The sequence below is a fragment of the Cyprinus carpio genome, chromosome A24, assembly GCF_018340385.1.
Source record: "Cyprinus carpio isolate SPL01 chromosome A24, ASM1834038v1, whole genome shotgun sequence".
In the NCBI taxonomy this organism is placed as follows: domain Eukaryota; kingdom Metazoa; phylum Chordata; class Actinopteri; order Cypriniformes; family Cyprinidae; genus Cyprinus; species Cyprinus carpio.
Window position 1 is genome coordinate 12,055,853 of NC_056595.1, and position 23,170 is coordinate 12,079,022.

At 36.3% G+C, this 23,170-nt stretch overlaps 1 protein-coding gene across 1 annotated transcript in view; it reads left to right on the forward strand.

Moving 5' to 3' along the window:
• LOC109050217 (double-stranded RNA-binding protein Staufen homolog 2) overlaps positions 1–23,170 on the forward strand; it is a 107,292-nt gene that overhangs the window by 74,923 nt on the left and 9,199 nt on the right.

The following is a 23,170-nucleotide window of genomic DNA, read 5'->3' on the forward strand; positions in this document are numbered from 1 at the left end:
AAACATAGGACGCTCTTTTGTTCTGCCCTTCAAAGCTCCACTCTCTAATAAAGCGCGTTCTATAACCAGTATTAGGGATTTCTGTTGTGGGGACACAGCCGCCAGAGCAAAATGAAGGCAATATAGGCCATGGACTTGTTGTTGCCAAAAGCACTGGTGCATGACCGACTGTTAGGGAGCCTTTCTTTTCCAGATTCCTTAGTACAGTGGCGTCCAGCCACAAAAGGAGGAACAATGAACCCAGGGTGGTTCTGGATTGTGACACTTTTTGGCCCAAAGTTGCTCCACTGCCCCACAGTTTGCAGTCACTGCTTCTAACTATAATCCACTTCAGCAAGAATGAGAGAAGGCCTCTTTCTCTGTCACTGTGTAGTTTGTGGTAGCCAGGCACTGGTTGTCATACTTTTTACTCCCTTGAATATTTCTCAGGGTGGATTTATTTTTTAAAAATTTCTGTATAAGAAACACACTGTGACCTTTTGTGACAACATGCCCCAATAGCAGGATGTGTTGTCATGGTTGATGTGGTAGTGTGTAATGTGCAAAAATATGAAACGGAACTGCCCTACAAAGGCAAAACTCCCTAACTTCACATTTTGTCTGAATGGAATTATGACCAAAATCATCTGTCCGGTAACGGACAAGTTTGTCTCAACTATTGTCAGATTTAGAAAATCTATATAAAATCAATCAAAATTAAGTTGAAAAATAATTTTAACTTAATCTAGATTTTTTTTTATTGACTTTTTTTTTATTTACTATATATATATATATATATATATATATATATATATATATATATATGTATGTATGTATGTATGTTTAATATAAATAAAAGTCATTGCATAATTATATTATTATTATTATATAACTGAATATATAATAATATAATATGTAATTTTTTAATTAATTGTTCATGAATGTTTTTTTTTTTGGAGGACAAATCACAAAGAGCTTATAAAATAGATATTTGAATCCTACATGCTAAACCACTGCTAGAGAAAACAGTAGGAAAGTTCATATATTTCATATAAATTAGTTATTTGTGTTATACATGTTAATATACGGATGGGGCTTGCGATGCATGTGGGCTGAGACACGTGTGCCTGGGATGGTCAGATGCACTGTCTTATCTCACTAACTATGTAGCCTGTGGGAATGTGATGGGGTCCGTTGATAACTCTTTCGTGGAGATTACCAGTATACTGTCATTCAAGCTCAACGAAGACTATCAGCCCATAGGAGAAGAGGCTATCAGTGTGAAACATGTTTTTAATCCATCAAAATAGATCTGTCTACTTGATTTACCTTCTTAAACCAGGCGCAGTACATTATGTATCGTATATCTCACAGGTGGAATTAGGATTTTGAACGTTGATTGGATAAGCCATGTGATGTTTCCCCATAGCAGTCCCAGGTCACTTTTTAACACTTAACTCATTGGTAGAATTGACAGAGTCCTGCAGAGAGCTGTGTAGAGGGTTGCTCCTGCACTTTCCTGGCTCCTGCAGAGCCTGTCAGTTCACAGGGCCCAGGGCCCTGCTCTTTCTCACTGCCGATGAAGGCCTCAAGCCCCCATAGCCTGAAGCCCCTCCTGCCCTGATCCTTGGCCCTCCATGTGCATTCCTGGAGGGCCTGGGCGTCTTAGATATACAGCTGAGTGCCCCCGCCGACCCCGTGCCAGCTACGCAATGCCATCTGCCCAACATATGTTTGCATTCACTCGTCTGGCTTGAGGAACGAAACTCACTAGAGGCCAAAATACATACTTAGCTGCATGTCTTTCTTGGTTAATGTCTTTTTTTGAATGCCATATATGTAGGTTTTGATTCTGTTAATCGATTTTTGTGTCATTGTTAGTGTGATTGTGAAAATAGTACTTTAAAAGTTGCTTGAACTGTTGCAGCGTGTTGATCCCAGAGTGTTTGATTCCAGGAACACCGTGTCCATTTTTGGCTTGTTAGGGCCTTTAAATTGTCCATGTTCTACAGAGCTGAAGTAACATAAGTGTCAGCCCACAGCGGCAGCAAACATGTCAAAGCGGGGAGCTCACAGAGCCCTGCACGAGGTGTTGCTTATACAACATGGAGGCCCTGAAATCGAATGTGACAGGGCGAATTTGGCTGCTGCTGCGTGTGCACGCTGTGCTCAGCTGGCTGCACTTTTCCCAAGAGCCTTTGCATCCAGCCTTCAAGCTGAGGCCTGGGAATAGTGCAACCTCATACATCAGGGGAGATCTGAAGTTGGCAGTTTCTGAAGTTCTCAAATGAAGACTAAAAGCTGACCGGCAGAGGCCAGAGGTTCTCGAAACTCAACTATGGTTTGGCTGCTTTCTGTTTTTAGTCCTATTGAAAAGAAATATAATAGCCATTTGGCAGACTGTTTAGAGCAACACAGTTGGCCTAGTCAGAGGGGATATATTTTACCCAGAATGAAATCTCTGGCCTTAATTTGCTCAGTCCAAATCAGAAGATATTTTTAAGCAATGTTTCAGCTGTTTTTGTCCATACAATGAGATTCAGTGAGATTCGGTGAGGTTTATAACAATGTTGGACCCCACTGACTTTCATTGTATGGACAAATAACAAAAAATAAATAAAAATAAATAAATACTTTTACATTTATTCATTTAGTTGATGCTTTTTTCCATAAGCAGCATACAAATGAAGAATGCAACATCAATTCTTCTTAAGAAGGCAATAACATGAGAAGTTCTACCAATATAAAGTTTCAAACATCGTCCAGAATAGTACAAGCTACAACAGAAAATAATTTTTTTGGCTTCCTTTTTGGGGTGAACTATTTCTTTAAAATTTCATCCAGATTGTTTCAGTTCAGTCTAGGGGATGCATAAAAAGCATGAAAAGTTCTGAAAGGCTAGATTGTTATTTTAACATAACTGTAAAGACTTTGAAACCATTTCTTCTGGTATCCCACAACATCTCCGCTTTGACTTCCTAACAGTACTGAGACATTGTTCTCGAGCAATTAATTGTAGCCCTTGGATCTTGTATGTTTCATTATGTGCTTGTTTGTTTGCAACAGGAAGCCTGTTCATGGTGAGAATGCGTTCCACTTGTTGGGAAATGGCTCTTTCATTATGACAAGCGAGGAGAAAGTGATTGTGCGACAATTCGGACACCTGTTGAGAGGATGGGCAGCTATTGACAGGCCTGATTCATGGCCGAGAGGCTGCTGTGTCCGTCTTCAGAAGATCTCCCGCCGGGTGCTGGGCCGTTTGAAGTCTCCTCGGGCCCAGGGCTGGAGACGTTAGTACAGCAGGCCGCCTCTGTCAGGGGTCTAGGCATGTTACTCAACTCGGCAGCTGTTCTCGTCTTCTCTCTTTGACACGGATTAAGCCTTGCATAATGTCTCTGTCGCCTACAACCGCACCTGTAGGAAATCTGTTTACGTAAAAACACAACCAAAAGGGTTTTACCTAATCTACATTGTTTGGAGGAGGATTATTTTTCCAAGAGGATTATTTTTTCCAAGGCTGATTGTGTTTTTAAAGTCCACTAAGCAAAGACCTGTTAAATGAATTGCATGATGAGAGAAAAGTTTATATTAGGTTAGAAAGTACTTCAAAAAATGTTGCATATTATGATGTTTATAGCTAATCTTTGGTACATTAAAAATAGAATCAAACAATATTAAAAAGGATTAGGGCAAAATAGCAAAACATCCTAATTAACAGACAAGGATTAGGGCAAATTAATATGCACAATTTGATCCTAAATTATAACAATACATGGATTGGGTTATATTTATAATATACACATATCTATATATGATAGTGATATTTGATACAATAATTATTTGTATTTCAAAATAAAAAACTAAAGCTAGGGATTCTAAAATATACACTACTGTTCAAAAGTTTGGGTTGGTAAAGTGTCTTTCTTATATTCACCAAGACTACATTTATTTGATCGAAATAAAATAAAACAATATTGTGAAATAGTATTACAATTTAAAATAACTTTAAATTGTAAACTGTAATTTATTTATGCTGATTTGGTGGTCAAGAAAAAATGTCTTATTATCAGTGTTGAAAACAGTTGTGCTGCTTAATATTTTTTTGTGGATATCATGATGCATTCTTTGATTGTTTGTAATGTTCATTATAATATATTTTATTTTTTTTTTTATTTGTTTTCTATTCTTGATTAATAATATATTTTTTTTTTAATTACTTTTTTTAATGTTTGTTAAAATTGTTTTTTGTATTATATTGCTGAAAAAAAAAAGAAGAAAAATCCTAAAAAAAAATAGAGGGGGTATGTGTGTGATATATGTTGTTGTTGTATATATAAAGAGATATTATATATATATTAATAAGAGGATGTTTTGCTTATTCTATCATTGTTGTTTTAGGGAGATGTCTATAGATTGGAATAAAATGGGCAACTACATATATACACACAAAATATGTGAGGCTTAAAAAACCAGACTAGAAGTTATTGGAGTTGGTATTCTGTCGGAGCCTTTGTCATGTGGTTTCCCCAGAATGTTTCCTACACTTTCTTGCCTAATGGAAGCAGCTGGATTTTCACTGACCTTACACTAGTCCCACTGAAAGACTCGTGTATGGAATCACATGAGGTTTTTACACTGGGATGGGTGCGCTTTTGAGAGAAGTGACAATATTACTGAATTAAATAGGACTTCAATGGATTTTTCCACTTTTATTCTGGTCAATCCCTCCTTTTAGTGAAGATTCGGTCTCGCTTTGGCTTGTTTAAGATGTTTAATGTCATTTAACATTGCTCATTCATCTCTTCTGATTCTGGACATTCATCATCGCCACTCGGGTCGAATGTCAGCTCTTATCACTGCTTGTGACGTGTCAGATAGAAAACGAATAATGATAACACAAGGTCGCCGTTTAGTGATACCAGTCCCTTACCTTCCTCCATCCCCCAAAGCCAACCATTTTGGAAGCGGCTTTTCCCCATGTTTGGAGCCCCTGCTTTCAGCAGGAGGTAGTGGGTTGATCAGCACCCATTTGTCAAGCGGTGCCACACTGCGCAGAGACCCCATTAGCCCGTCTTTGAACGTCGCTGTCTCAAACCGTCCCATCAAGACCCCCCTGACGGCCCGTCGCACCAGCAGCCGAGGGCTTTGGTGAGAAAACAAAGCCCTTCCATTGCACCATCACTCACCCCACCCCCTTGTGTGTTTTTTTTTTGTTTTTATTCGGGTTTCGAATTTGGAAGTTGTAGAATGCGGGGGACCTCAAACAAAGCGTCAAGAGATGATAGGGCGAAGGGGAGGGAAACGTCTTTTCTTCTTCCCTCATTGACCCCCCCTCCAATGCCCATCGCTCAACAAGCTTTGAATTGGCCTGCCAGAGGATACGATTGTCGGGCCACTAATCTAAACATGAACTTGCACATTAAGGGCAACTTGTTGATACCTAAAGAGGCCTCTCCAAACACAAAGGGTTTGATAATAGGACATTAGCACCTTGACGGACTCTTAAGTGCCAGACTCATTGGAGTTAACTACCCATGGTGCCACAGTCCTGCTTCCCACTCGATTTTTCAGTGCCACAAGATTTTAATGTCAGTTTCACTTTGAGTTTAGTTTCACACACATGTTTGTTGTGGTGTTGAGTTGTGCAGTGAGCATAATTCAGTTGGTTTGGCTGTGATTCACCAAGATGAAATGACCAGCTTTGTGTCATGTTTTACAGGCATTACCATTTAAATAGGGCTCATTTTAAACATTTATGCAGCCTTGAATCCAAGCGATCTCACGCACTATATGCCAAAAGGCTCCCCCCGATTTTTATTGAATTAACCCATATTTATCTTTTTTTTCTCCTTGAGTTTCAAAATAAGTTTGTCATGCCCATAGACCAAAGTTGTGAGCAATATTTGTTGGATTTTGTCAGCTTATGTCAAAACTGGTTTTCATTTTCAGTTTGTTAATCTTTGTTAAAAAGTTTTTGTTTATTCTTCGAGGAGCGAAACAAAACAATGGCTTAGTAGCAGAGTGAGAACATATGTTTGCCTTATCTGCAAGTTCATTGCATATCTGGGTGTTAGTGGTAAAATAATTATTTCAGACCACAACACCTCCATTGAGCTCTTCTGACACGAAGCTGCTGTTTTTTCACACCCTTGCCCTCATGTGCTAAGTGCTACATTCATTAGCACCCTGGTGCCAAGAGAGCATAATAGCCATTGATTAGTGTTATCTGGGGAGGTGTGTGAATTTGTACTGTTTGCCCAAACTGAAGAGTGAGCAGTGATTATCAGTTAATCAATTCAAGTCTAAGTCAAGTTCTGTTTGGTTCCTTTGAAATGGATAGATGAGAGAATCTCACAAAACCTGTCATGCCCACGTGATATTTTACTCAAAATGATATTTCTCAAAATGATTCAGGGTGAGATTCACTATTGAAAATAATGAGATTAACCATGCTCAATAGTTAAACATTCTTTTTGTGTGAAACGTGCTTAAGTGCCATTAAAATAATGCCACAGTACAATAAATAAATAAATCTAAAAGGTCTTTGAATTTTTAAATGAGCTATGACCAGAATTGTATTGTGACATAAGTTAGTCTTTTGTAAGGATTTTTCCTATATGAATCCTTTTCTCATGGCTACTTATATAACTGCAGAAGTCAGCACTCTTCTGTATTCTGAAGGTGAAAGGAAGGGGAGCTTTATTAAACTACATTTACAAGCCCTTGGGAATGACTGGGTTTCACATACAGCCCAGTCTACAGGCCTGAAATAGTCTCTTAACTCCAGTTTTCTCAATCGCTGTCACAGCAGCACCAAAAGAATCATTCAGGAGCAAACTAATTCTGACATTTTGAGATTCCTTCCCTGAAACAAACCCTATCCTTTGTCTGCTTTCTTAGTTATGCTTTAGTGCAAAAACCAGGGATTGAGATCCTCTCTTAACTTGATATGTGACACGCGTCTTGTGGTTAAGAGCTGCTTTACATTAATCATCACAGAACGCTTCTCCTGAGAACAAACTTTCAGCGGGTAATTGTAAGCGTATACAAGACAATGAAACTTATTGTTGTGTAATTACCACAAGTAGTGGGAAACACTATCCCAAGATGTGTTGATTTATCCATTCAAAAATGATTTTTTGACAACCTGTAATTAAGGGATGTCCTTCCCCAAATTATAGTCTATTACTTAGGCTCAGTGTCTTTGGTGACAGCTTCAGAGTCACAGCCGTATCCACGAGAGGATACATTTGTGACAGTTTCAGAGTTACGAATGTATGTGTCTTTTTAATATACTTTAAAATTAGGGCTGTCAATAGAGTCAAATTTTTAATCAGATTAATCAAATTAAGCATACAACGTTTATCTTGTTTTTTAATTTTTTTTTTGTTTTTTTTTTATATATAGAGAAGTGTATATAAAGATTGAAGGGTGATTCATGCAAAACTGTATTTTCTGCAAGCTTTTTTCAAGATAAATTTTGATGTACTTCCAAGAAAAGGACACTTGGATGCCGAAAGACACCAAAGAGCCAAATGATATAAGGAGTCCATATAATTGATACATTTATGCACACCAAAGCGCACATGAAAAAAAAAAAAAATTCTGAATTCATAGTGTATAGCATGTGTACAGTACAACAGAGAAGAGTTTGTTTACATTTTAGACAAGTTAAGTTAAGACGCCAAAAAACACCTAAACCAAAAGCCTCGGCCTGACTGCATATACTGTACCTACTACAGTACACGGATGCATTCAGAATGATTAAACTAAGCAGCATACACATAACATATCAAAACTACAGTAATGGCTGCTGAAAAGTTAAGGCTTGCCACCACAGGTATAAATGACAGTATATAACCATTATTTTAAATTGTAATAATATTTCACAATATTATGATTTTTATTGTATTTTTGATCAAATGCAGCCTTGGTGAACAGAAGACCCTTCTTTAAAAAACATGAAATATCTTACTGATCCCCAAATTTTGTGAACAGTAGTTTATATTTATATCTACAGCTCAGTTTAAAAGTTTGTTTTTGAAAGGAACCTTTCACCAGGGCTTCATTTATATAATTAAAAACAGAGTGTAAATAAAAATGTAATATTATTACAGGTTACAGGTTTTCTATTTTAAAATATATTCTTGAGTTTATTCTTGAGATGTTTATTGGGTGTTAATTAATGCTTTATTTAGTGCCACATGATCCTTCAGAATTTTATTTTGATATGTTTGTTTGTTGATTGAGTTAATTAAAAAATTATCAATGTAGACCTGAGGATGAGGATTGTGGATGTCTAAGCAGGGGTTCATTATTCGCCCAATCAGTTATAAGCACCTTAATCAGACTTATCTTATGGAAATGAGAGGAGCAATTTGAGAATGTTTTTCTGTCTGTCTGGGACCCCCTCTCATCTTTCAGACATCATGAAACGCCTGTGAACAACGAGTGCACCAGGGGTTAACGCGGATTACGACCGAGGTGTCACACACTCCTGCTGCTAAAGCAAACAACAGGCTTTTTGTGTGTGTGTGTGTGTGTCTGGTATGTCTTAAGACAAGGATCTTGATGAGTTGCCCTAATGTTGTCAGGATCCATGTGCGTTAGTGAATAAAGAGAGTGCATTCCTTTTATTTCAGTATTTCTCTTTAAGAGAGATTATTATTAGAGATGTGGGCAGCTTTCTGTCGCTGGTATTTCGGAGATGTACGTGCCGCAGGAAGTGTTCAGAGATGCATGACAGCTTTTATATGTCAGATTAATATACCCTTTGCATTTTCTGATTGGAAAAGGAAACTCTCCCTGCGTGGTCCTATCACATCTTCCTCTACTCTCATGTGCATAGATTAGACAGGAGGAGAACACAGCCAAATCATACAGCAGAATTGATGATGATATTGTCAGTGTCGTCATGACAGGGTTTTATTCATCAAGATTTGTGTAGTTGAAAACAAAAGATTTTGGTTCAAATAAATGCTTTTGACATTTTTATTTTTCAGAGTAAAAATTTAGCACCAAATTACCAATGAAAGCATATCAGAATGATTTCTAAAGGATCATGTGACACTGAAGACTGGAGAAATGGTGCTGATAATTCAGGATGCCATCACAGGAATAAATTACATTTTAAAATATAAAGTTATTTTAAATTGTAAGAATATTTCACAATTTTTACTGTATTTTTTATCAAATAAATGCAGCCTTTTTGAGCATAATAGACTTCTTTCAAAAACTTTTTAAAAATTGTACTGACCCCAAACTTGTATGGACTCCAAATTGTAGAAAATGTTAGTTTTTTTTTTTTTTTTTTTTAATCTGTAAAATGAAAGTTAATCAGCCAAACACCAAAAAAAAAAAAAAAAAAAAAAAAAAAAAGAAACACCATAAAAGAGATATGACTAAAATAAATAAACATTATTATTTTTATATAATTATTATGACTTTTGTCCTATATTATAAAAGCTATAATGGAGGGGCAGATTTTAATTACATTTTACACTTACACTTTAATTTTATGTATGTTATATTTAAAATTGCCAAATTTACCAAATTGCTTCAGAGGACTTGGAATATTATGCATGAGCTATATGGACCACTTTTATGAAACTTTTATATATGTTTTTGTATCATTTTGACAGCCGACAGCCCTAGTCCTCATTCCTTGAGAAAAGAGCAGCAAGGAACATCCTTCAAAATGTATGCTTTTGTTTTTCACCTAAAAAAGTTGCAAGTTTGAAATGACATGACACATGATGCAAATAAATGATGACAGCATTTTCATTTAGGGTTGAACAGAATAAAATGGTGTGATCTGATCATTTAGAAATGCATACAGATTTATTCATATACATAAATCATGTGAATTTTGTAGCTGCATCTAATAATACTGCAGCATTACACAGGCAATCTCCATACCGTCAAGTACTTGATTTCTGGAACAGGATGTAAACCTTGAATAAAATATCTCTGCTTAATATCAAGGCTTCCTATTCAGTGTAGGCACCTCGTAAATATATTCTTCTCAGAGATCTTGAGATTCCCTCTTATATTTATGCAGTCCCTGTAACTCTGGACTCCAGACGTGTAACCTTGCGAGTATAACAGGATCAGTCTTTGAAATGAGATTTGCAGGATGAAAAGACAGTGCATTGATTTATAAGAAGCCAGTGGGCAAGAAAATGTTTTCAGAGGCTGCAGAAGGCCACAAGGTCTGCCATTAATCCCCTGACCTCTGATAGGAGCAAAGAAGAAAGGAAGACAGGCGAAAGTGTATAGGGAGAGAAGACCTTGTCTGCTCTGTTGGTTTGATGGGCTCAGCTGCAGGAATAGCTGACTCTTTTGTTTGAGGCACTTCGTTCGCCTTTTACGACTCCCCTCTTAGTTTTATTATCTACAGTCTAATTAGCTCTGTCCTAATCATGTGTTAAATTGCATTACCTGGTGTTTACTGTCTGTTTGCTATGTTGTAAAACGTGTGAGGGTGCCTGTAAACTCAGATCGCAATGAAATTGATGACTTTCCCCTCCTTTTAAAGAGCTTCTGGTATGGGAGTCGCAGGACTTCAGGAAGAAATGTAACCTGCAGAGTTGGCATTTAAAGAACTCTGTCCTGCAAAGAGCATTCTAGGAATGTATTATCCGTTGTGAATGTTTTTCACTTTAGTGCCAGCTTAAGTCAGTACATCTTATTGCTTTTATTGGACTGTACATAGAAAGTAAAAATCACGCAAAAATGCCATAATTTCTTTTCTTTTTTTTTTTTTTTTTTTTTTTTTTTTTTTTTACAATCAACCAAAACAATTTACATTTCACCAAAAAAAAAAAAAAAAAAAAAATTCATTCAACTTTACTTGTGTCCAACAGTTTGAATCCCATCCTGTTACCACTGGATTTTTCTCAAGTTTGAAAAATTAACATTCATCAATTTGTGTGTCAAAAAGTTTGTATTATTTTATGTTTTTAATTAATCTTGTTCTATTCATTAGAATTTTTACACAAGTTAAGATCACCCATAATACTTTATAGAGAATGAAATCAAATGTTTTTTTTTTTTTTTTTTTTTTTTGAAAATGTGTTTATTCACGTCTTCAAACCAGTATTTAGTCCCAAACTAATTAGCCTAGTTCTTTCCCTAGAAATTTTGTCTATTTATTTTTACGTTTATTTAACTACAGCATCTAAGTTTACTGTTAAAACTGTATTTAGAAGATAATTAGCTATAAAACCTAGTTACAAAAGTTTGGTAACAGGACTGAAAAAGTTACAAACTTCCCTATAAAGTGAATGGAACACAAAAAAGTCGAAGACCAAGGCTTGTGGTCGGTAAGATGTTTTAAATGTTTTTGATAGAGGCTATGTACTCATCAAAGCTGCATTTTTTTGATCAAAATTTACAGTAAAAAATTGTAATATTGTGAAATATTATTACAATTTTTTTTTTTTTTAATTTAAAAGTAATTTTAAAATTTATTTTTTCATTTGAATATATTTTAAAATGTAATGTATTTCTGTGATGGCAAAGCTGAATTTTCAGCATCATTACTCCAGTCTTCAGTGTCACATGATCCTTCAGAAATCAGAAAATAGTCCAGTTAGCTTCTGTTGTTGACTGGCCGTTGACTGGTTTAAATGGTTTCCTGCTGTATATGCACATTTCACTGGAATGTAGAGCATTGCAATGTAATTATTTAGTTTGACCTTCTAAGGTTGATTCAAGGTTGATTAAAAAATAAACTTCAAAATGAGTTTCAGGTCCCGTTTTGTGCCAGATATAGGACATTACAGTCTCTCACAGACATACTCTCTCTTTGTTTCCCAAGGAAATACACTGACATTTCTGTTATTCAATCAGCATGCCGCAGTTAACATTATTGGATTTCCTATGAAATGCCGTTATTTGCACACCTCCTCTTATGCAATCAGTGCCTCTGACATCAACGTTGAGGATCACATTACGAAAATACCAATCTATTTCCTCGAACACCATGTGAATGCTCTGAAATACATATGCATCGCTTTAACTAATAGTCCAATCAGGCACATGTTATACATTCATCAAGTCTGAGGCACATGGGTCCAAATGTGCCAGGATCCGAAGTACGTCAGATCTCTCGAGTGGCCAGCCCCTTTGATACAAGCAATCCAGAATGTATTGTTTTTTATAAACACATCTCAGTGATGAAACGTCCGCTGATTATGCCGCACGTTCTCCTGGCAACAAGGTCAAGTTTTTCCCTAATGTTTTGGGGGTGGAGGGCGATGCAGTCGTTTTTGTAATCAGCTCTGAGCGGCGTTTTTGCTGGGAAATGCAGATGGAGAGGGGGCGTCCAGAGACCCTGTGTACTTGAGTAATGGGGAATCTTGCACGCCATCAGGGATGGGCCCTACTCATTACACCATGCATTAGAGCGTTTTATTGGTGCGTCCCGTTTGGATATGGAGTGGTTAAAGCTTCCTCTGAGGCCGCTATGGGGGGTGTGGAATTGCGTATCGGGACTGAGGGGTGTAAAACGCTGTCTGACTGCAGACACTCTCTGGTTACAGGATTCAGTTACATGCATACACACACAATTGCACACCTTTCATCCAGTCCAGACAGTCTGTCACTGTGAGAAAAAGATAGGTGATGTTATTGAGAGAGTTATGGCAGACAGTTATTATTTTACAGCTTATACAAGATCACACACAAATATACTCAATATTTAAAGTCTGCATTAAATTCGCCCTGTCTATCATGTTATAGATTTTATCATGAAAAATTGCATGTTTCATTCGTAATGTTTAATCAAAAAGTCATAACCGGATCTTCCGCTGAAATTTCCTGGCTTCTCTCTGGTGATGCATGCAGGACTTCTCCAATCATTTAGTTCTTTTAAGCCACGCCCCTTCATGCTCATGTTTATTTGTCTTGACATGTTTATTTGAGTGCCACTCCCTACATCTCAACATCCAATCAACAACTGATGTATAGACGCAAGTCCCTGCCCTACGTGTTTTCTTTTTCGATATCCACTTCACTCAAATATACATCACAATGCAGAAGAAAAAAAATTGTGCTACTTCCGTTACATTGTGACTTCGTGCAATTTGATGCTTACAGAGTACAACAGTTGGGTTCCCTCTAACTAAAAAAAATCATTTTCTCCATATGGGAAACTGATGATATGATAACTAATAAATGTTTGATTCAAAGTTTGTAATAATATGATTCCCAGCTTGGTTCATGGCTTTTGTTTGTAATAATATGATTCCCAGCTTGGTTCATTTGTTTTATGTTTTTTAAATTCTGAACAGTTTTTTGTTGTTGACAAATTTTTGCTGCATTGAGGTGGAAATGGGTAAGGTTACTCGGTTCTGGTGGTGCAAATTTCCATTTTAAGTTGGTGTTTGTTTTTTTTTGTGATTAGTATTCTTGGTGTACTTTGATTTGATGACACTTCGTGCTGGCTATCTCATATATTTTGACATTGACGAGCGCTGTTAGCCAAGATCATCTGTAGACTGATGCAGGTTAATTCTCTCAAGATGTATGTCGGTATACAGTTTTCCCTATTGTTCGCTCATATATTTTTCGGTTTTCTAGTGATTGTTTCTTTTGTTTGCATAGGTTGCTGATTTATGCTTTAGAAGGAAAAAGGCAAAACAGCACATTGTATAAACATTTTAAATGTAAAACGTGTAGTGTTAGATTGTCAGTGGTTTTATATGTAGACTGACATTAAGTAGTAGAAGCTTGAGAAACTGTTAACTGTGGTTTTAAAGACTCTCTGTATGATCAGATCATGACAAATGCTTCACGTTTTTGAATTCTTTACAGTTTTCCAGTCTATTTTTCCTTAACAAATTAATATCTTAATTTATTAGTTATAATCTATTATATAGCCCTAAATTTATTAGACAGACACTTAGTTTTCTGCATGTTCTAATGAGTGTATATTGTTTCAACGCAATGAACAGGTTTGTGTTGGCTGACTTTAAGTAGTTGCAGCTTGAGTTATGCCGTATTAATAATATTACTTTTCTTTTGTTGTCTCTTAGAAATGCAAACAGTAGCTTTTGTAAAAAAGTAGTAGAAGCTTGAGTTATGATGCAGAGGTAAATTTATTATCGCAAAAAGTAACATTTGTAAAAAATAGTAACAACCTCATTTTTATATGGTTATATTTAATAATTCTGACTCTTTGAGTTTTATCTAAATTAACCATTGGTCATCCATAGTAGAACTAGTGCTGTCAAACGATTAATCACGATTAATCGCGTTAAAAATAAAAGTTTTTGTTTAGATAATATGTGTGTATATTTTTTATGCATATATAGATACACACATATGGATTTATATATTTAAGAAAAATATGTTATGTTCATATATTAAATGTATTTATAAATAAATTATATGAATATACATATATGCATGTAAATATGTGTAATTATTTTGTATATATATACATGCATATGTTTGTTATATACATGGATATGTTTGTATTTATATATACCTAATAAATATATGTTTTATCACATTATGCACACATATATTATGTAAACAAAAACTTATTTTGGATGTGATTAATCGTTTGAAAGCACTAAGTAGAACACATTTAGATCATGGTAAGCACAGTTAAAACCACACATATAGCAACTATGGTAAATAATAAACTATGGGTTCTAGGTATTTGTATGAAAAACAATACTCTAAATACATTTAGTATAAGTGCACAAAAAATATCTGTAATTATGGGTTCTATCACAAAAAATACTGTAATTATATTCCATTTCCCCTTTAATACATTTACATTAATAATATGATAAAATTCTGTATGAATATCCCACATTTCTGCCATAATACCATGGTTCAGTTAGTATTACTACAGTAAATCCACGTAAATTATTACAGTCAATTACAGTAAATTATGGCGATTTGTAGATTCAAAAACCTTCTGACTGTATCGTTGTGCTGTTTCATCTGGATTTAAACTAGTTTAAATCACCAATCATTTTTGCTCCTCGCTGAATTCAAGCGCTTCACACTGGATCTCACAGCACTGTTTAGTGTCATGTGACCGAGACTCATCAGCGAGTAAACGCATGTGTTCTAGTGAGCTCGCGCTGCGCTACCCTTTGAACTTTGAGTCAAGCAAATAAAGGCTCCGTGTGGCGCTGATCAAATGAGTCGCGCTGATTCGTTCCACTTTTGAGCATAAACATTATATCGAACTCTTGCGATCGTTTTATCGAGGAAAATTTTTATCGCGATAATTATTGTTATCGTTTTATCGCCCAGCCCTATGTTTGAGCTAATATATCACACTTTTAAGACTTCAAGAAAACAGCGAATGGCCTACAGTGAACATGGGGGCTGCAATCTCAGTGGTCAGTTTATTATTTATGCAAATGTCAGGAAGTGATTACACGCCCGCACCAAACCACGGTTTCCTCACTGTTAAGCTTATGATATAAAGGTCCTTTCCACTAGGTATGCAGTGACATGACAGCTGCCAGCTGATAAGCAAACCTCCATTTGCATTTGCTATCCGGTCTAGATATTTGTTATGATGAAATCTATAGATGGTAAGGGAAAGAAAGGACTGTGGAGGGAAACCCACCATATACAGTTGTCTGATAGGCTGGGTCCTCGTGTCCACCCACTGTTTTCCATTTTGCTTTAGGCAACTCATGCGGACCAGATTATAATATTTGTGATTATAATATGAGGGAGAGAGCTGATAAAAGATGCTCCAGGCAGAGAGGAAGGGAATCCTTTTTCCATGGTGGCATCCCTCTATCATAGAAAGTTGAGCTGTATGATATCAGTGGAAGACTAGTTTCATGAACCCACATTAAAACTGCAGAATCATTATATGATGATCAGAGTGTACTGCTTAAGTGTTCTCAAGACTACACTGATCCTGACAAATTACTGCAAAGTGATTAAATGAGATGTGGGCACAACTTTATTGTAATGAAATTCGGATTTGATATATATTTACTTTTTTAAGTTTTAAGTTTGGGGTCAGTAAATCTTCATTGTCACGTGGTCCTTTAGAAATTATTCTAATATGCTGATTTGGTGCTCAAAAAGCATTTCTTATTATTATCAGTGGTGAAAACAGTTGTGATACCTAATATATTTGTGGAAACCATGATACGTTTTTCACAATTGTTTGATGAATAGAGAATTCAAAAGAACAGCATTTATTGAATAACATAATGAATGTTGTTTGATAAATGCTCAATTTAATGTGTCCTTTCTGGATACAAAGTATTGATTTCTTATTAAAAAAATTGTACTGACCTCAAACTTTTGAACAGTATTGTATATATTTTAATCTCTAGAATATTTATCATATACATATACTAATGCACTTTTTATTTCTCATTTAATTTATTTTATTTTTATTTAATTTTATTAGTTTTATTACTTTTAAGTTTAAATTAGAAGTTGCTTTGGTACCTCGCTTATCTTATTCTTTGATTTCTTGTTTATTTAAAGTTTTTTTGGTTTTATTATTTTTTGATTTTATTTTTTAAACCCAAAAAGCAATTCCTTTTGTCTTAAATTGAAGCTATTCATTGAAGATCCATTCCATTGGGTTTCATGTATATCTTAGCTGTGCAAATAAGATTTAAAAAGCAAGGCAGAGAGAACGATTTTCAAAATTTGAATCAAAAATTGAAACTTTTTTACTGAGACACTATGCCTGACTTACTGATATGATATGATGAATCAATCACATTCACATTAGGTAAATGTGTTTTTTAACTGTGAGTTATGGTGGAGCGGGTTAGTGCAAGCTTTCTCTCTGATTAATAGTATGAATGTATGTATTTTATACAGGGAGTGACTGTTTTAAGCCGTCTCAGTCAGATGTTAAGGTATGCAGTACCCTGCACCTCTCCCATGTGGTTTGTGTTTTGACATGGGAGGTGCCATCCACGGTGTCCGAATGACGAACAGATAAAGGAGCCCTCTCCGGCCCTAATGACGCATGACATGCTGCTGCGTTTTGGGTCCTAATTTATGGCTTCCTATGTCAGCAGAGTCCTTCTCTCCAGGGAGGTTCAGGCAATTATTGACCTTGCATTCTGGACACGTTCCATGAGAAGGCAGAATCTGGAATTTTGATTACCGTACTCCGGGCCTGTGTGAATGCAGATGTCTCAGCCTCGTTTTAAACACAGTTTGCCATGTCCAATGATAGGCAGGTGTGGTTTTTTTGAAAGCATATTTTAGTATTTCTTTTCCCAAGAGGAAATACATTATAATCTCCAATCTGGAAACTGTTCAGTGTAACATTGTGCAATTTGTAGCATAGGCCTGTATTTTGTGAAACATTGTTCAGCTAGATTTTATCAAAAAAAAAAAAAAAAAAAAAAACATTTAGAAATGTTAACACATGCTACAAAAGAATCTATGCCCTTTCAACTTTTATTGAGTAGCTTGGACAGCTTCCATGTTGGACCATTTTAGAGTTCTAAATAAATCTCACTTCAGGTACTGTAATATTATATATCAGATCTTTTCCAAATGTTCAGGCCAGATGATTATTTTTATATTATATATCAGATCTTTTCGTTTTTTTTTTTTTTTTTTACATTTTTTCTTCACTTTTTTGATTACATTTTAACTGCGTAATTTACACATATTGCAGAAAGAACAACAAAACATTTTTATTTATTTATTTAATTATTTATTTTATTTTTTAACTCTGATCATCACATAATATCTTCTTTTGCATTGTTTAAAATTCACTTGCACATACAAATTAATGTTGTATTGTAGATTGGTAGATGAACTTTCATTCTTTAAAAACATTTCAAACTTAATTCTCAAAAAAGTTTTTCATTTAAATTTTATTTTGAATTTATTTATTTTTGTATTTTTAGTGTTGTTTAGTTGAGTTTCACATTTTTAATTTGTTTATTTTTTGTTTTAGTTTACACACTAAACTCATTTTTTGACAGACGTATATTTCTCAGCACAGTCTAGTGGTACTAAGACTAATATTTTAGTTTTCCGTTAGTTTTAATTCAGTTTTCCAGATGTTTTTTTTTTTTATCTTTATTTCGTTTAAAAATATATACATTTAATTTGTATTAACAATAACAATGGTTCCTAATGGTTGTTCACACCTAAACCTTTTGTTCTTTTCTCACTTATCTGATTAGATAATCCTAAATCAACATCTGGTGTTGAGAGCACGTTCACGTGAAAGACGGTGTGAAACGCTAAGGAGGCAAGGGAGCTTTTTATTTTAAACTTGTTTGCATAACAGGGAGCAGGTTTTATCTCTCCAAGTACTGCAAAAATGTAATGCTTCCACCCTGTGCTGAGCACGGCTGACACTTTTACAATTAGCTAGGAGCCCAGCAGACGCAAGTTTAGAACGTGTTGATGAGCGGCAAGAAATTACGTGTGAATGTGCGGAGCGTTTATCACTCGCCATTTTCACCGTTATTGCTTCAGAGAGAGGGTCTCTTTGTTCTTGTGTGGAGAGGGGATGTGTACTCATCTCTCTGATGCTCCTACAGAAGTGTCTGGAAGCTGGATTTGATAAGCGGCTGAAATTCCACATCTCCCTCCTATTGGTTTCTTCTTTATGTGTGATTTCACAGCCCATTGAGCTGAGCGCTCTGGTATGTCCTGCTTCCAGAGTGGCTCATTTGGAATGGCGCTCATCTGCTCCCCGTCTGATATCCGGCCTGTTCCAAACTTTATGGATGTGAAATATAGGTGGTGTAGGACAGGGAGCCTCTCCTCTCCGGGTGTTTTGGGCGCAGGATGGCAAGTTTCCAAACGAGAGGCAGGAATGTTACTGTGAGTTGTCTCCAGAGCTTTGATGTCTGAAGAACGGTGGGCTTTCTGTGGGATTCTCTTTCCTTTGGCCTCTCACATTACCGTTGCGCTTCGGAGGGCCGCTGGCAGAATGGATTTATATGCCCCTTTTAAAAATGGGAACAACTTTTTCCCACTGTACATATCACTGTACAGATCTCTCATAAAGTGACTGCGCACATTTTAAAGGGATAGTTCACATAAAAATACTAATTCTGTCATCATATACTCACCCTCATGTCATTCCAAACTAGGACAAAAAATGCATTTGTAAAGCCTAAAAAAGAAACATAAAAGTGCCATAAAAGTGGTCCATAAGATGATCCAAATGCCTAAAACTATGCTTAGCAAGTAACAAATCTTTCAGACTTGTTTAGTGAACTGGATCAAACAACTCACTTGAGTCTAAAGGATGATTCAACATCGCTGCTTCTCCCAGGGAGTTATAAACTGGATGACATAATCTTCAGTGAATAACAGCTTAGATTTCATTATTAAAGGTAATTTAGACTTTTATGATATCTACATGTTTAAGCTTCAGTCTCCTTTCAATGTAATATGGAAAAGAGCGACCAGCACATTCTTACATTTTTCCTTTGTTTTCCATAAAAGAAAGGTCATATAAGACACTTTATTTATTGAGATTTTAAAAGTCATATGGATTTGAGTGTCATAAGTAAAGGCCCATTCATACCTAGAACGATAACTATAACAGTAACAACATAGAGAAATTATATTGTGGGAATCACTTCCAGAACTAGCTGATGAATGATTAAAACATTGACAGCCAATTAGAATCCATCCAACTTTAAAAAGCTTGAGCATTTAAAGCAGCGGATGACATAACTGCAGTGTGTGCTTATAATAAACAGAACGTTATCGTACATTGATGTGGACGCTTTTATATTTATCATTATACTAATCATTCTTGGTGTAAACATGCCTTAAATAATGACAGAACTGTCATATATTTTGGTGAACTATCCCTTTAAACCGCAATAAAGAGTTTCCCCTCCGTCTCTCCTCCTTAGCGGCTGTAATAATTGTTTAGTCTAGGATGAGAAATGTCACAACCTCATCGCCGTGAGTCATCCATAAATTTTAATTCTTCCATTTAGCTCTGATCCTATGGCATTAGCATTCTGACGAGAAAGGCAGCTCTGACTCTTTTGATGTCAACAGCCTGTAAAGTTTTATAATAAATAAAACAAAGAGCAGGATTTTTGTTTCCATTCACTCGGTTGAGCTTTGAATGGCTCAGAAACCCATCTGTTGGACAGTCGGGAAAAAGCCCAACGGTATTGGAGGCTGAGCCCGAGCGAAAGAGATTGTGTCTGTGCGTACACCTGCAGAGTGTTTGATTGCGTTTCAGATTGTGGGCCTGTTTATAGTGCTGCCAAAGATGCAGTGAGCGGTTCCTCGTCACCAGTGGTTAATGGAGGACTAAATGGGCTGTGTCTTCAGCAGCATGTCTCATAGAGATGAGGTGGCAGAGAAAACAAATGATGAAATGCCGATCAAAGGCCAGCAGGGGGCCAGGACTGATGCTCTTGGAGTGGACCGTGGACGAGCTTTGGTGGGAAGCTATGCCGGACCATGGGAAAAACCCACCGATCGACCAGATGAGTGCTTAAGCCTGGGCTTCATCTCTCCCCAGTAAAAACATGAGATGATCAGGTCTAATAGCACACATTGCTACGCCCATCTTACAAACTCTTGAACTGAATGTTCTCAGAATCAGTGACACTTATGCTTATTTGAACATTGGCTTAGTGGTTGACACAAATAGATTGAGCCATGGTGCTCATGTGGGAAATACAAGTTCGAATCCTGTCCATAACTATCAATAAAATAAGCCAACAATGCTCTTGGGGATTAATTCACCAGTGAGTTGTATTATTATTGTAAAAAAAAAAAAATTTAGCTTACAAACCACCTACAGTCTAATTTAACCAGACATTTATATAATACTGTGTCTCAAGTGTTTAAATTAAATCACAGTTTTCTTTGCAAATGAAGTTTATTGTAGATTCACATCACTCACTCACTTAACCCTATAAAGCCTACTTTATTATATATCATATGTAAATTTATAAGGCCTCTAAATTATCTACGTGATCCAATCTTTGCTGAAAAACCTGGTAACAACATACTACATTCCGTCCACCGTCTGATTGACAGTTTACACTTTTTTTTGTAAGTAGAAGGGCTTTTAGTGTAATTTTATAATAAATGTTTCCCTTTAGGCCATGGTCCGTGTGTCTTTTTGCTTTGAAATCTTTAATGATTTGTATAAAGTGTAAATAATAATAGTTTTTTTTTTTTTTTTGTTATTTTAAGATATAAACTTTTTATAGTGTGGAGAATTTTGTTTTTTTTTGTGTATATATTTTTGTGTTTTTTTTTAGAAATATGATGTTAAAATGTGAGTATCAAATTTGATCCATTAGACTTTTGAGGAATGTTTATTTGTACATCCCTTAATCATCAGTATATTGGATTGCATTATATGTTTTGCCCCGAACTTAAAACTACAGAGCTTTGATCATAAAACTAAGCATTTAACAATCATTTTACTAAGACATATTATTAGGAGATATAGAGTGACACCTGATATTTCCTGATATTTAAGTAGCTTGCTAATATATATTGTCTAGAAATCAAATAAACATATTTCAGTTTATATGTTTCTTATGTGAGGCTCTATAGGGTTATAATGACATTTTATTAAAAATGCACATTATATTAAGTCATTAGCAGATGCACAAATGAGGAACATAATAAGCATTTTAGCATACAACAGCCAACAATATTGAATTCTTTAGTAAGAATTTAATAGTGAATTGGGTGTTAAAACAACACTGTGCATGCAAATAAGCAGCTGCATAAGTTGACGCAGTTCAATCTTAGTGAATCCCCCCCTCAGTGTCTTTACTACAGGGACCGACTGAATGTAGTTAATGCTTGCTTTCTACGCTCCATATCCATGAGTGATAGGCTGTCAGATTCTCTGTACTTCAGCTTGAAGCCTTCCATGTTATCCTTGTTGGATGCCCCCCCTGTGAGAGCCAGGTCGATAGAGGTGCTTGGCCCTGTCGATCCATCACCCCCCTCTCTGTCCACAAATTGGCCTCAGCGGCATGGAGCTCATCTCTTGGGGAAAGAGCCACTGTTTAGCCAAGGCAGTGAAGGAAATGAAAATGCAATCAGGGAAACCATTAAAGTGGCTTAGAAAAATGAGTCCTCACTGTCCTTTGACAAAGTCCTCCGTTCGTCTTCCTCCGCCGCCTTTTAGTCCGCACTGAGATATTTACCTTTGACACATTCCACATTCCGACTTTTTTCCATTCGTTTGAATCCAACAGTGAGCTGATGAATGCATCCCGCAAAGTAGCGCATGTCGAGCTTTATCGATTGAGCTTACTAATGCTTTTGCTGAGTGGTGGCATGTTATCTAAAGCAAGGGGGAGTGATGTGGGGGTGTCACCTGGGGTCCCGGGACAGCGCTACTTCTGATCTGATGTTCTCAACGACAGAGATTGACCATTTCCAGGTTGGGGGGGCTAGAATAAATATATTTCAGCCCATCAGTGATTCGGCCGTCTCACTCTATCTCATTAGAAAAATAATGTTGTAATTGACTGTTGTTACAAAAGATAGTCGGATATTTATCTTTGAGCCCTCTGTTTGGTGATGGGCGGCCGGGCCTTTATCACAACCCTGTCTCCCCCGGCGTGATTCATGGTCTTTGTCTGGCAGCGCAAAAGCAGATGCTGCTTATTTACTCAGAGACTGTAATGGCACACACACACACAACACCGGTAATTACCCTTTTGATTGCAATTTATTGGCCACAGGAGAGGATGAGTTATACGCTTTGTACCGTAGAGGCATCTGCATCCAAATCCATCAAAAGTCCAAGCTTACGTTTACATCTCAAGCCTCATTTTTACCCAGAATGCGTAGATGGCTTACGACACGAGGCTACTTAAATGTACCGTAAATGCCAGGATGGATTTAGTCGTGAAGAAGGTTTTTGATTGAATTTAGAGACATGTTTTGTTATTGATTTATTAGGCACTTTGGATTGATGTCTTGGGATGGTGTCGTTTTCATTCCACCTCCATTCGTTTCCATACCGCGCATATGTTCCCTGAAGTAAATTAAACGCATATTGAAGTCAAATAGCACAGTATTAAGTTGGCCTACGGATGATTTATTTGGCATTCAGGAAGTCATTTTGGTGCTTGCTTTTTCATTGCAGTCCTGAGAACTGTGCGTTTACCGGGAAAACTCAGAATGCCTTTAAATTATCGTCTGGAATATTGAACAATTCCCTGGCTGAATAATGTCTTCCTTA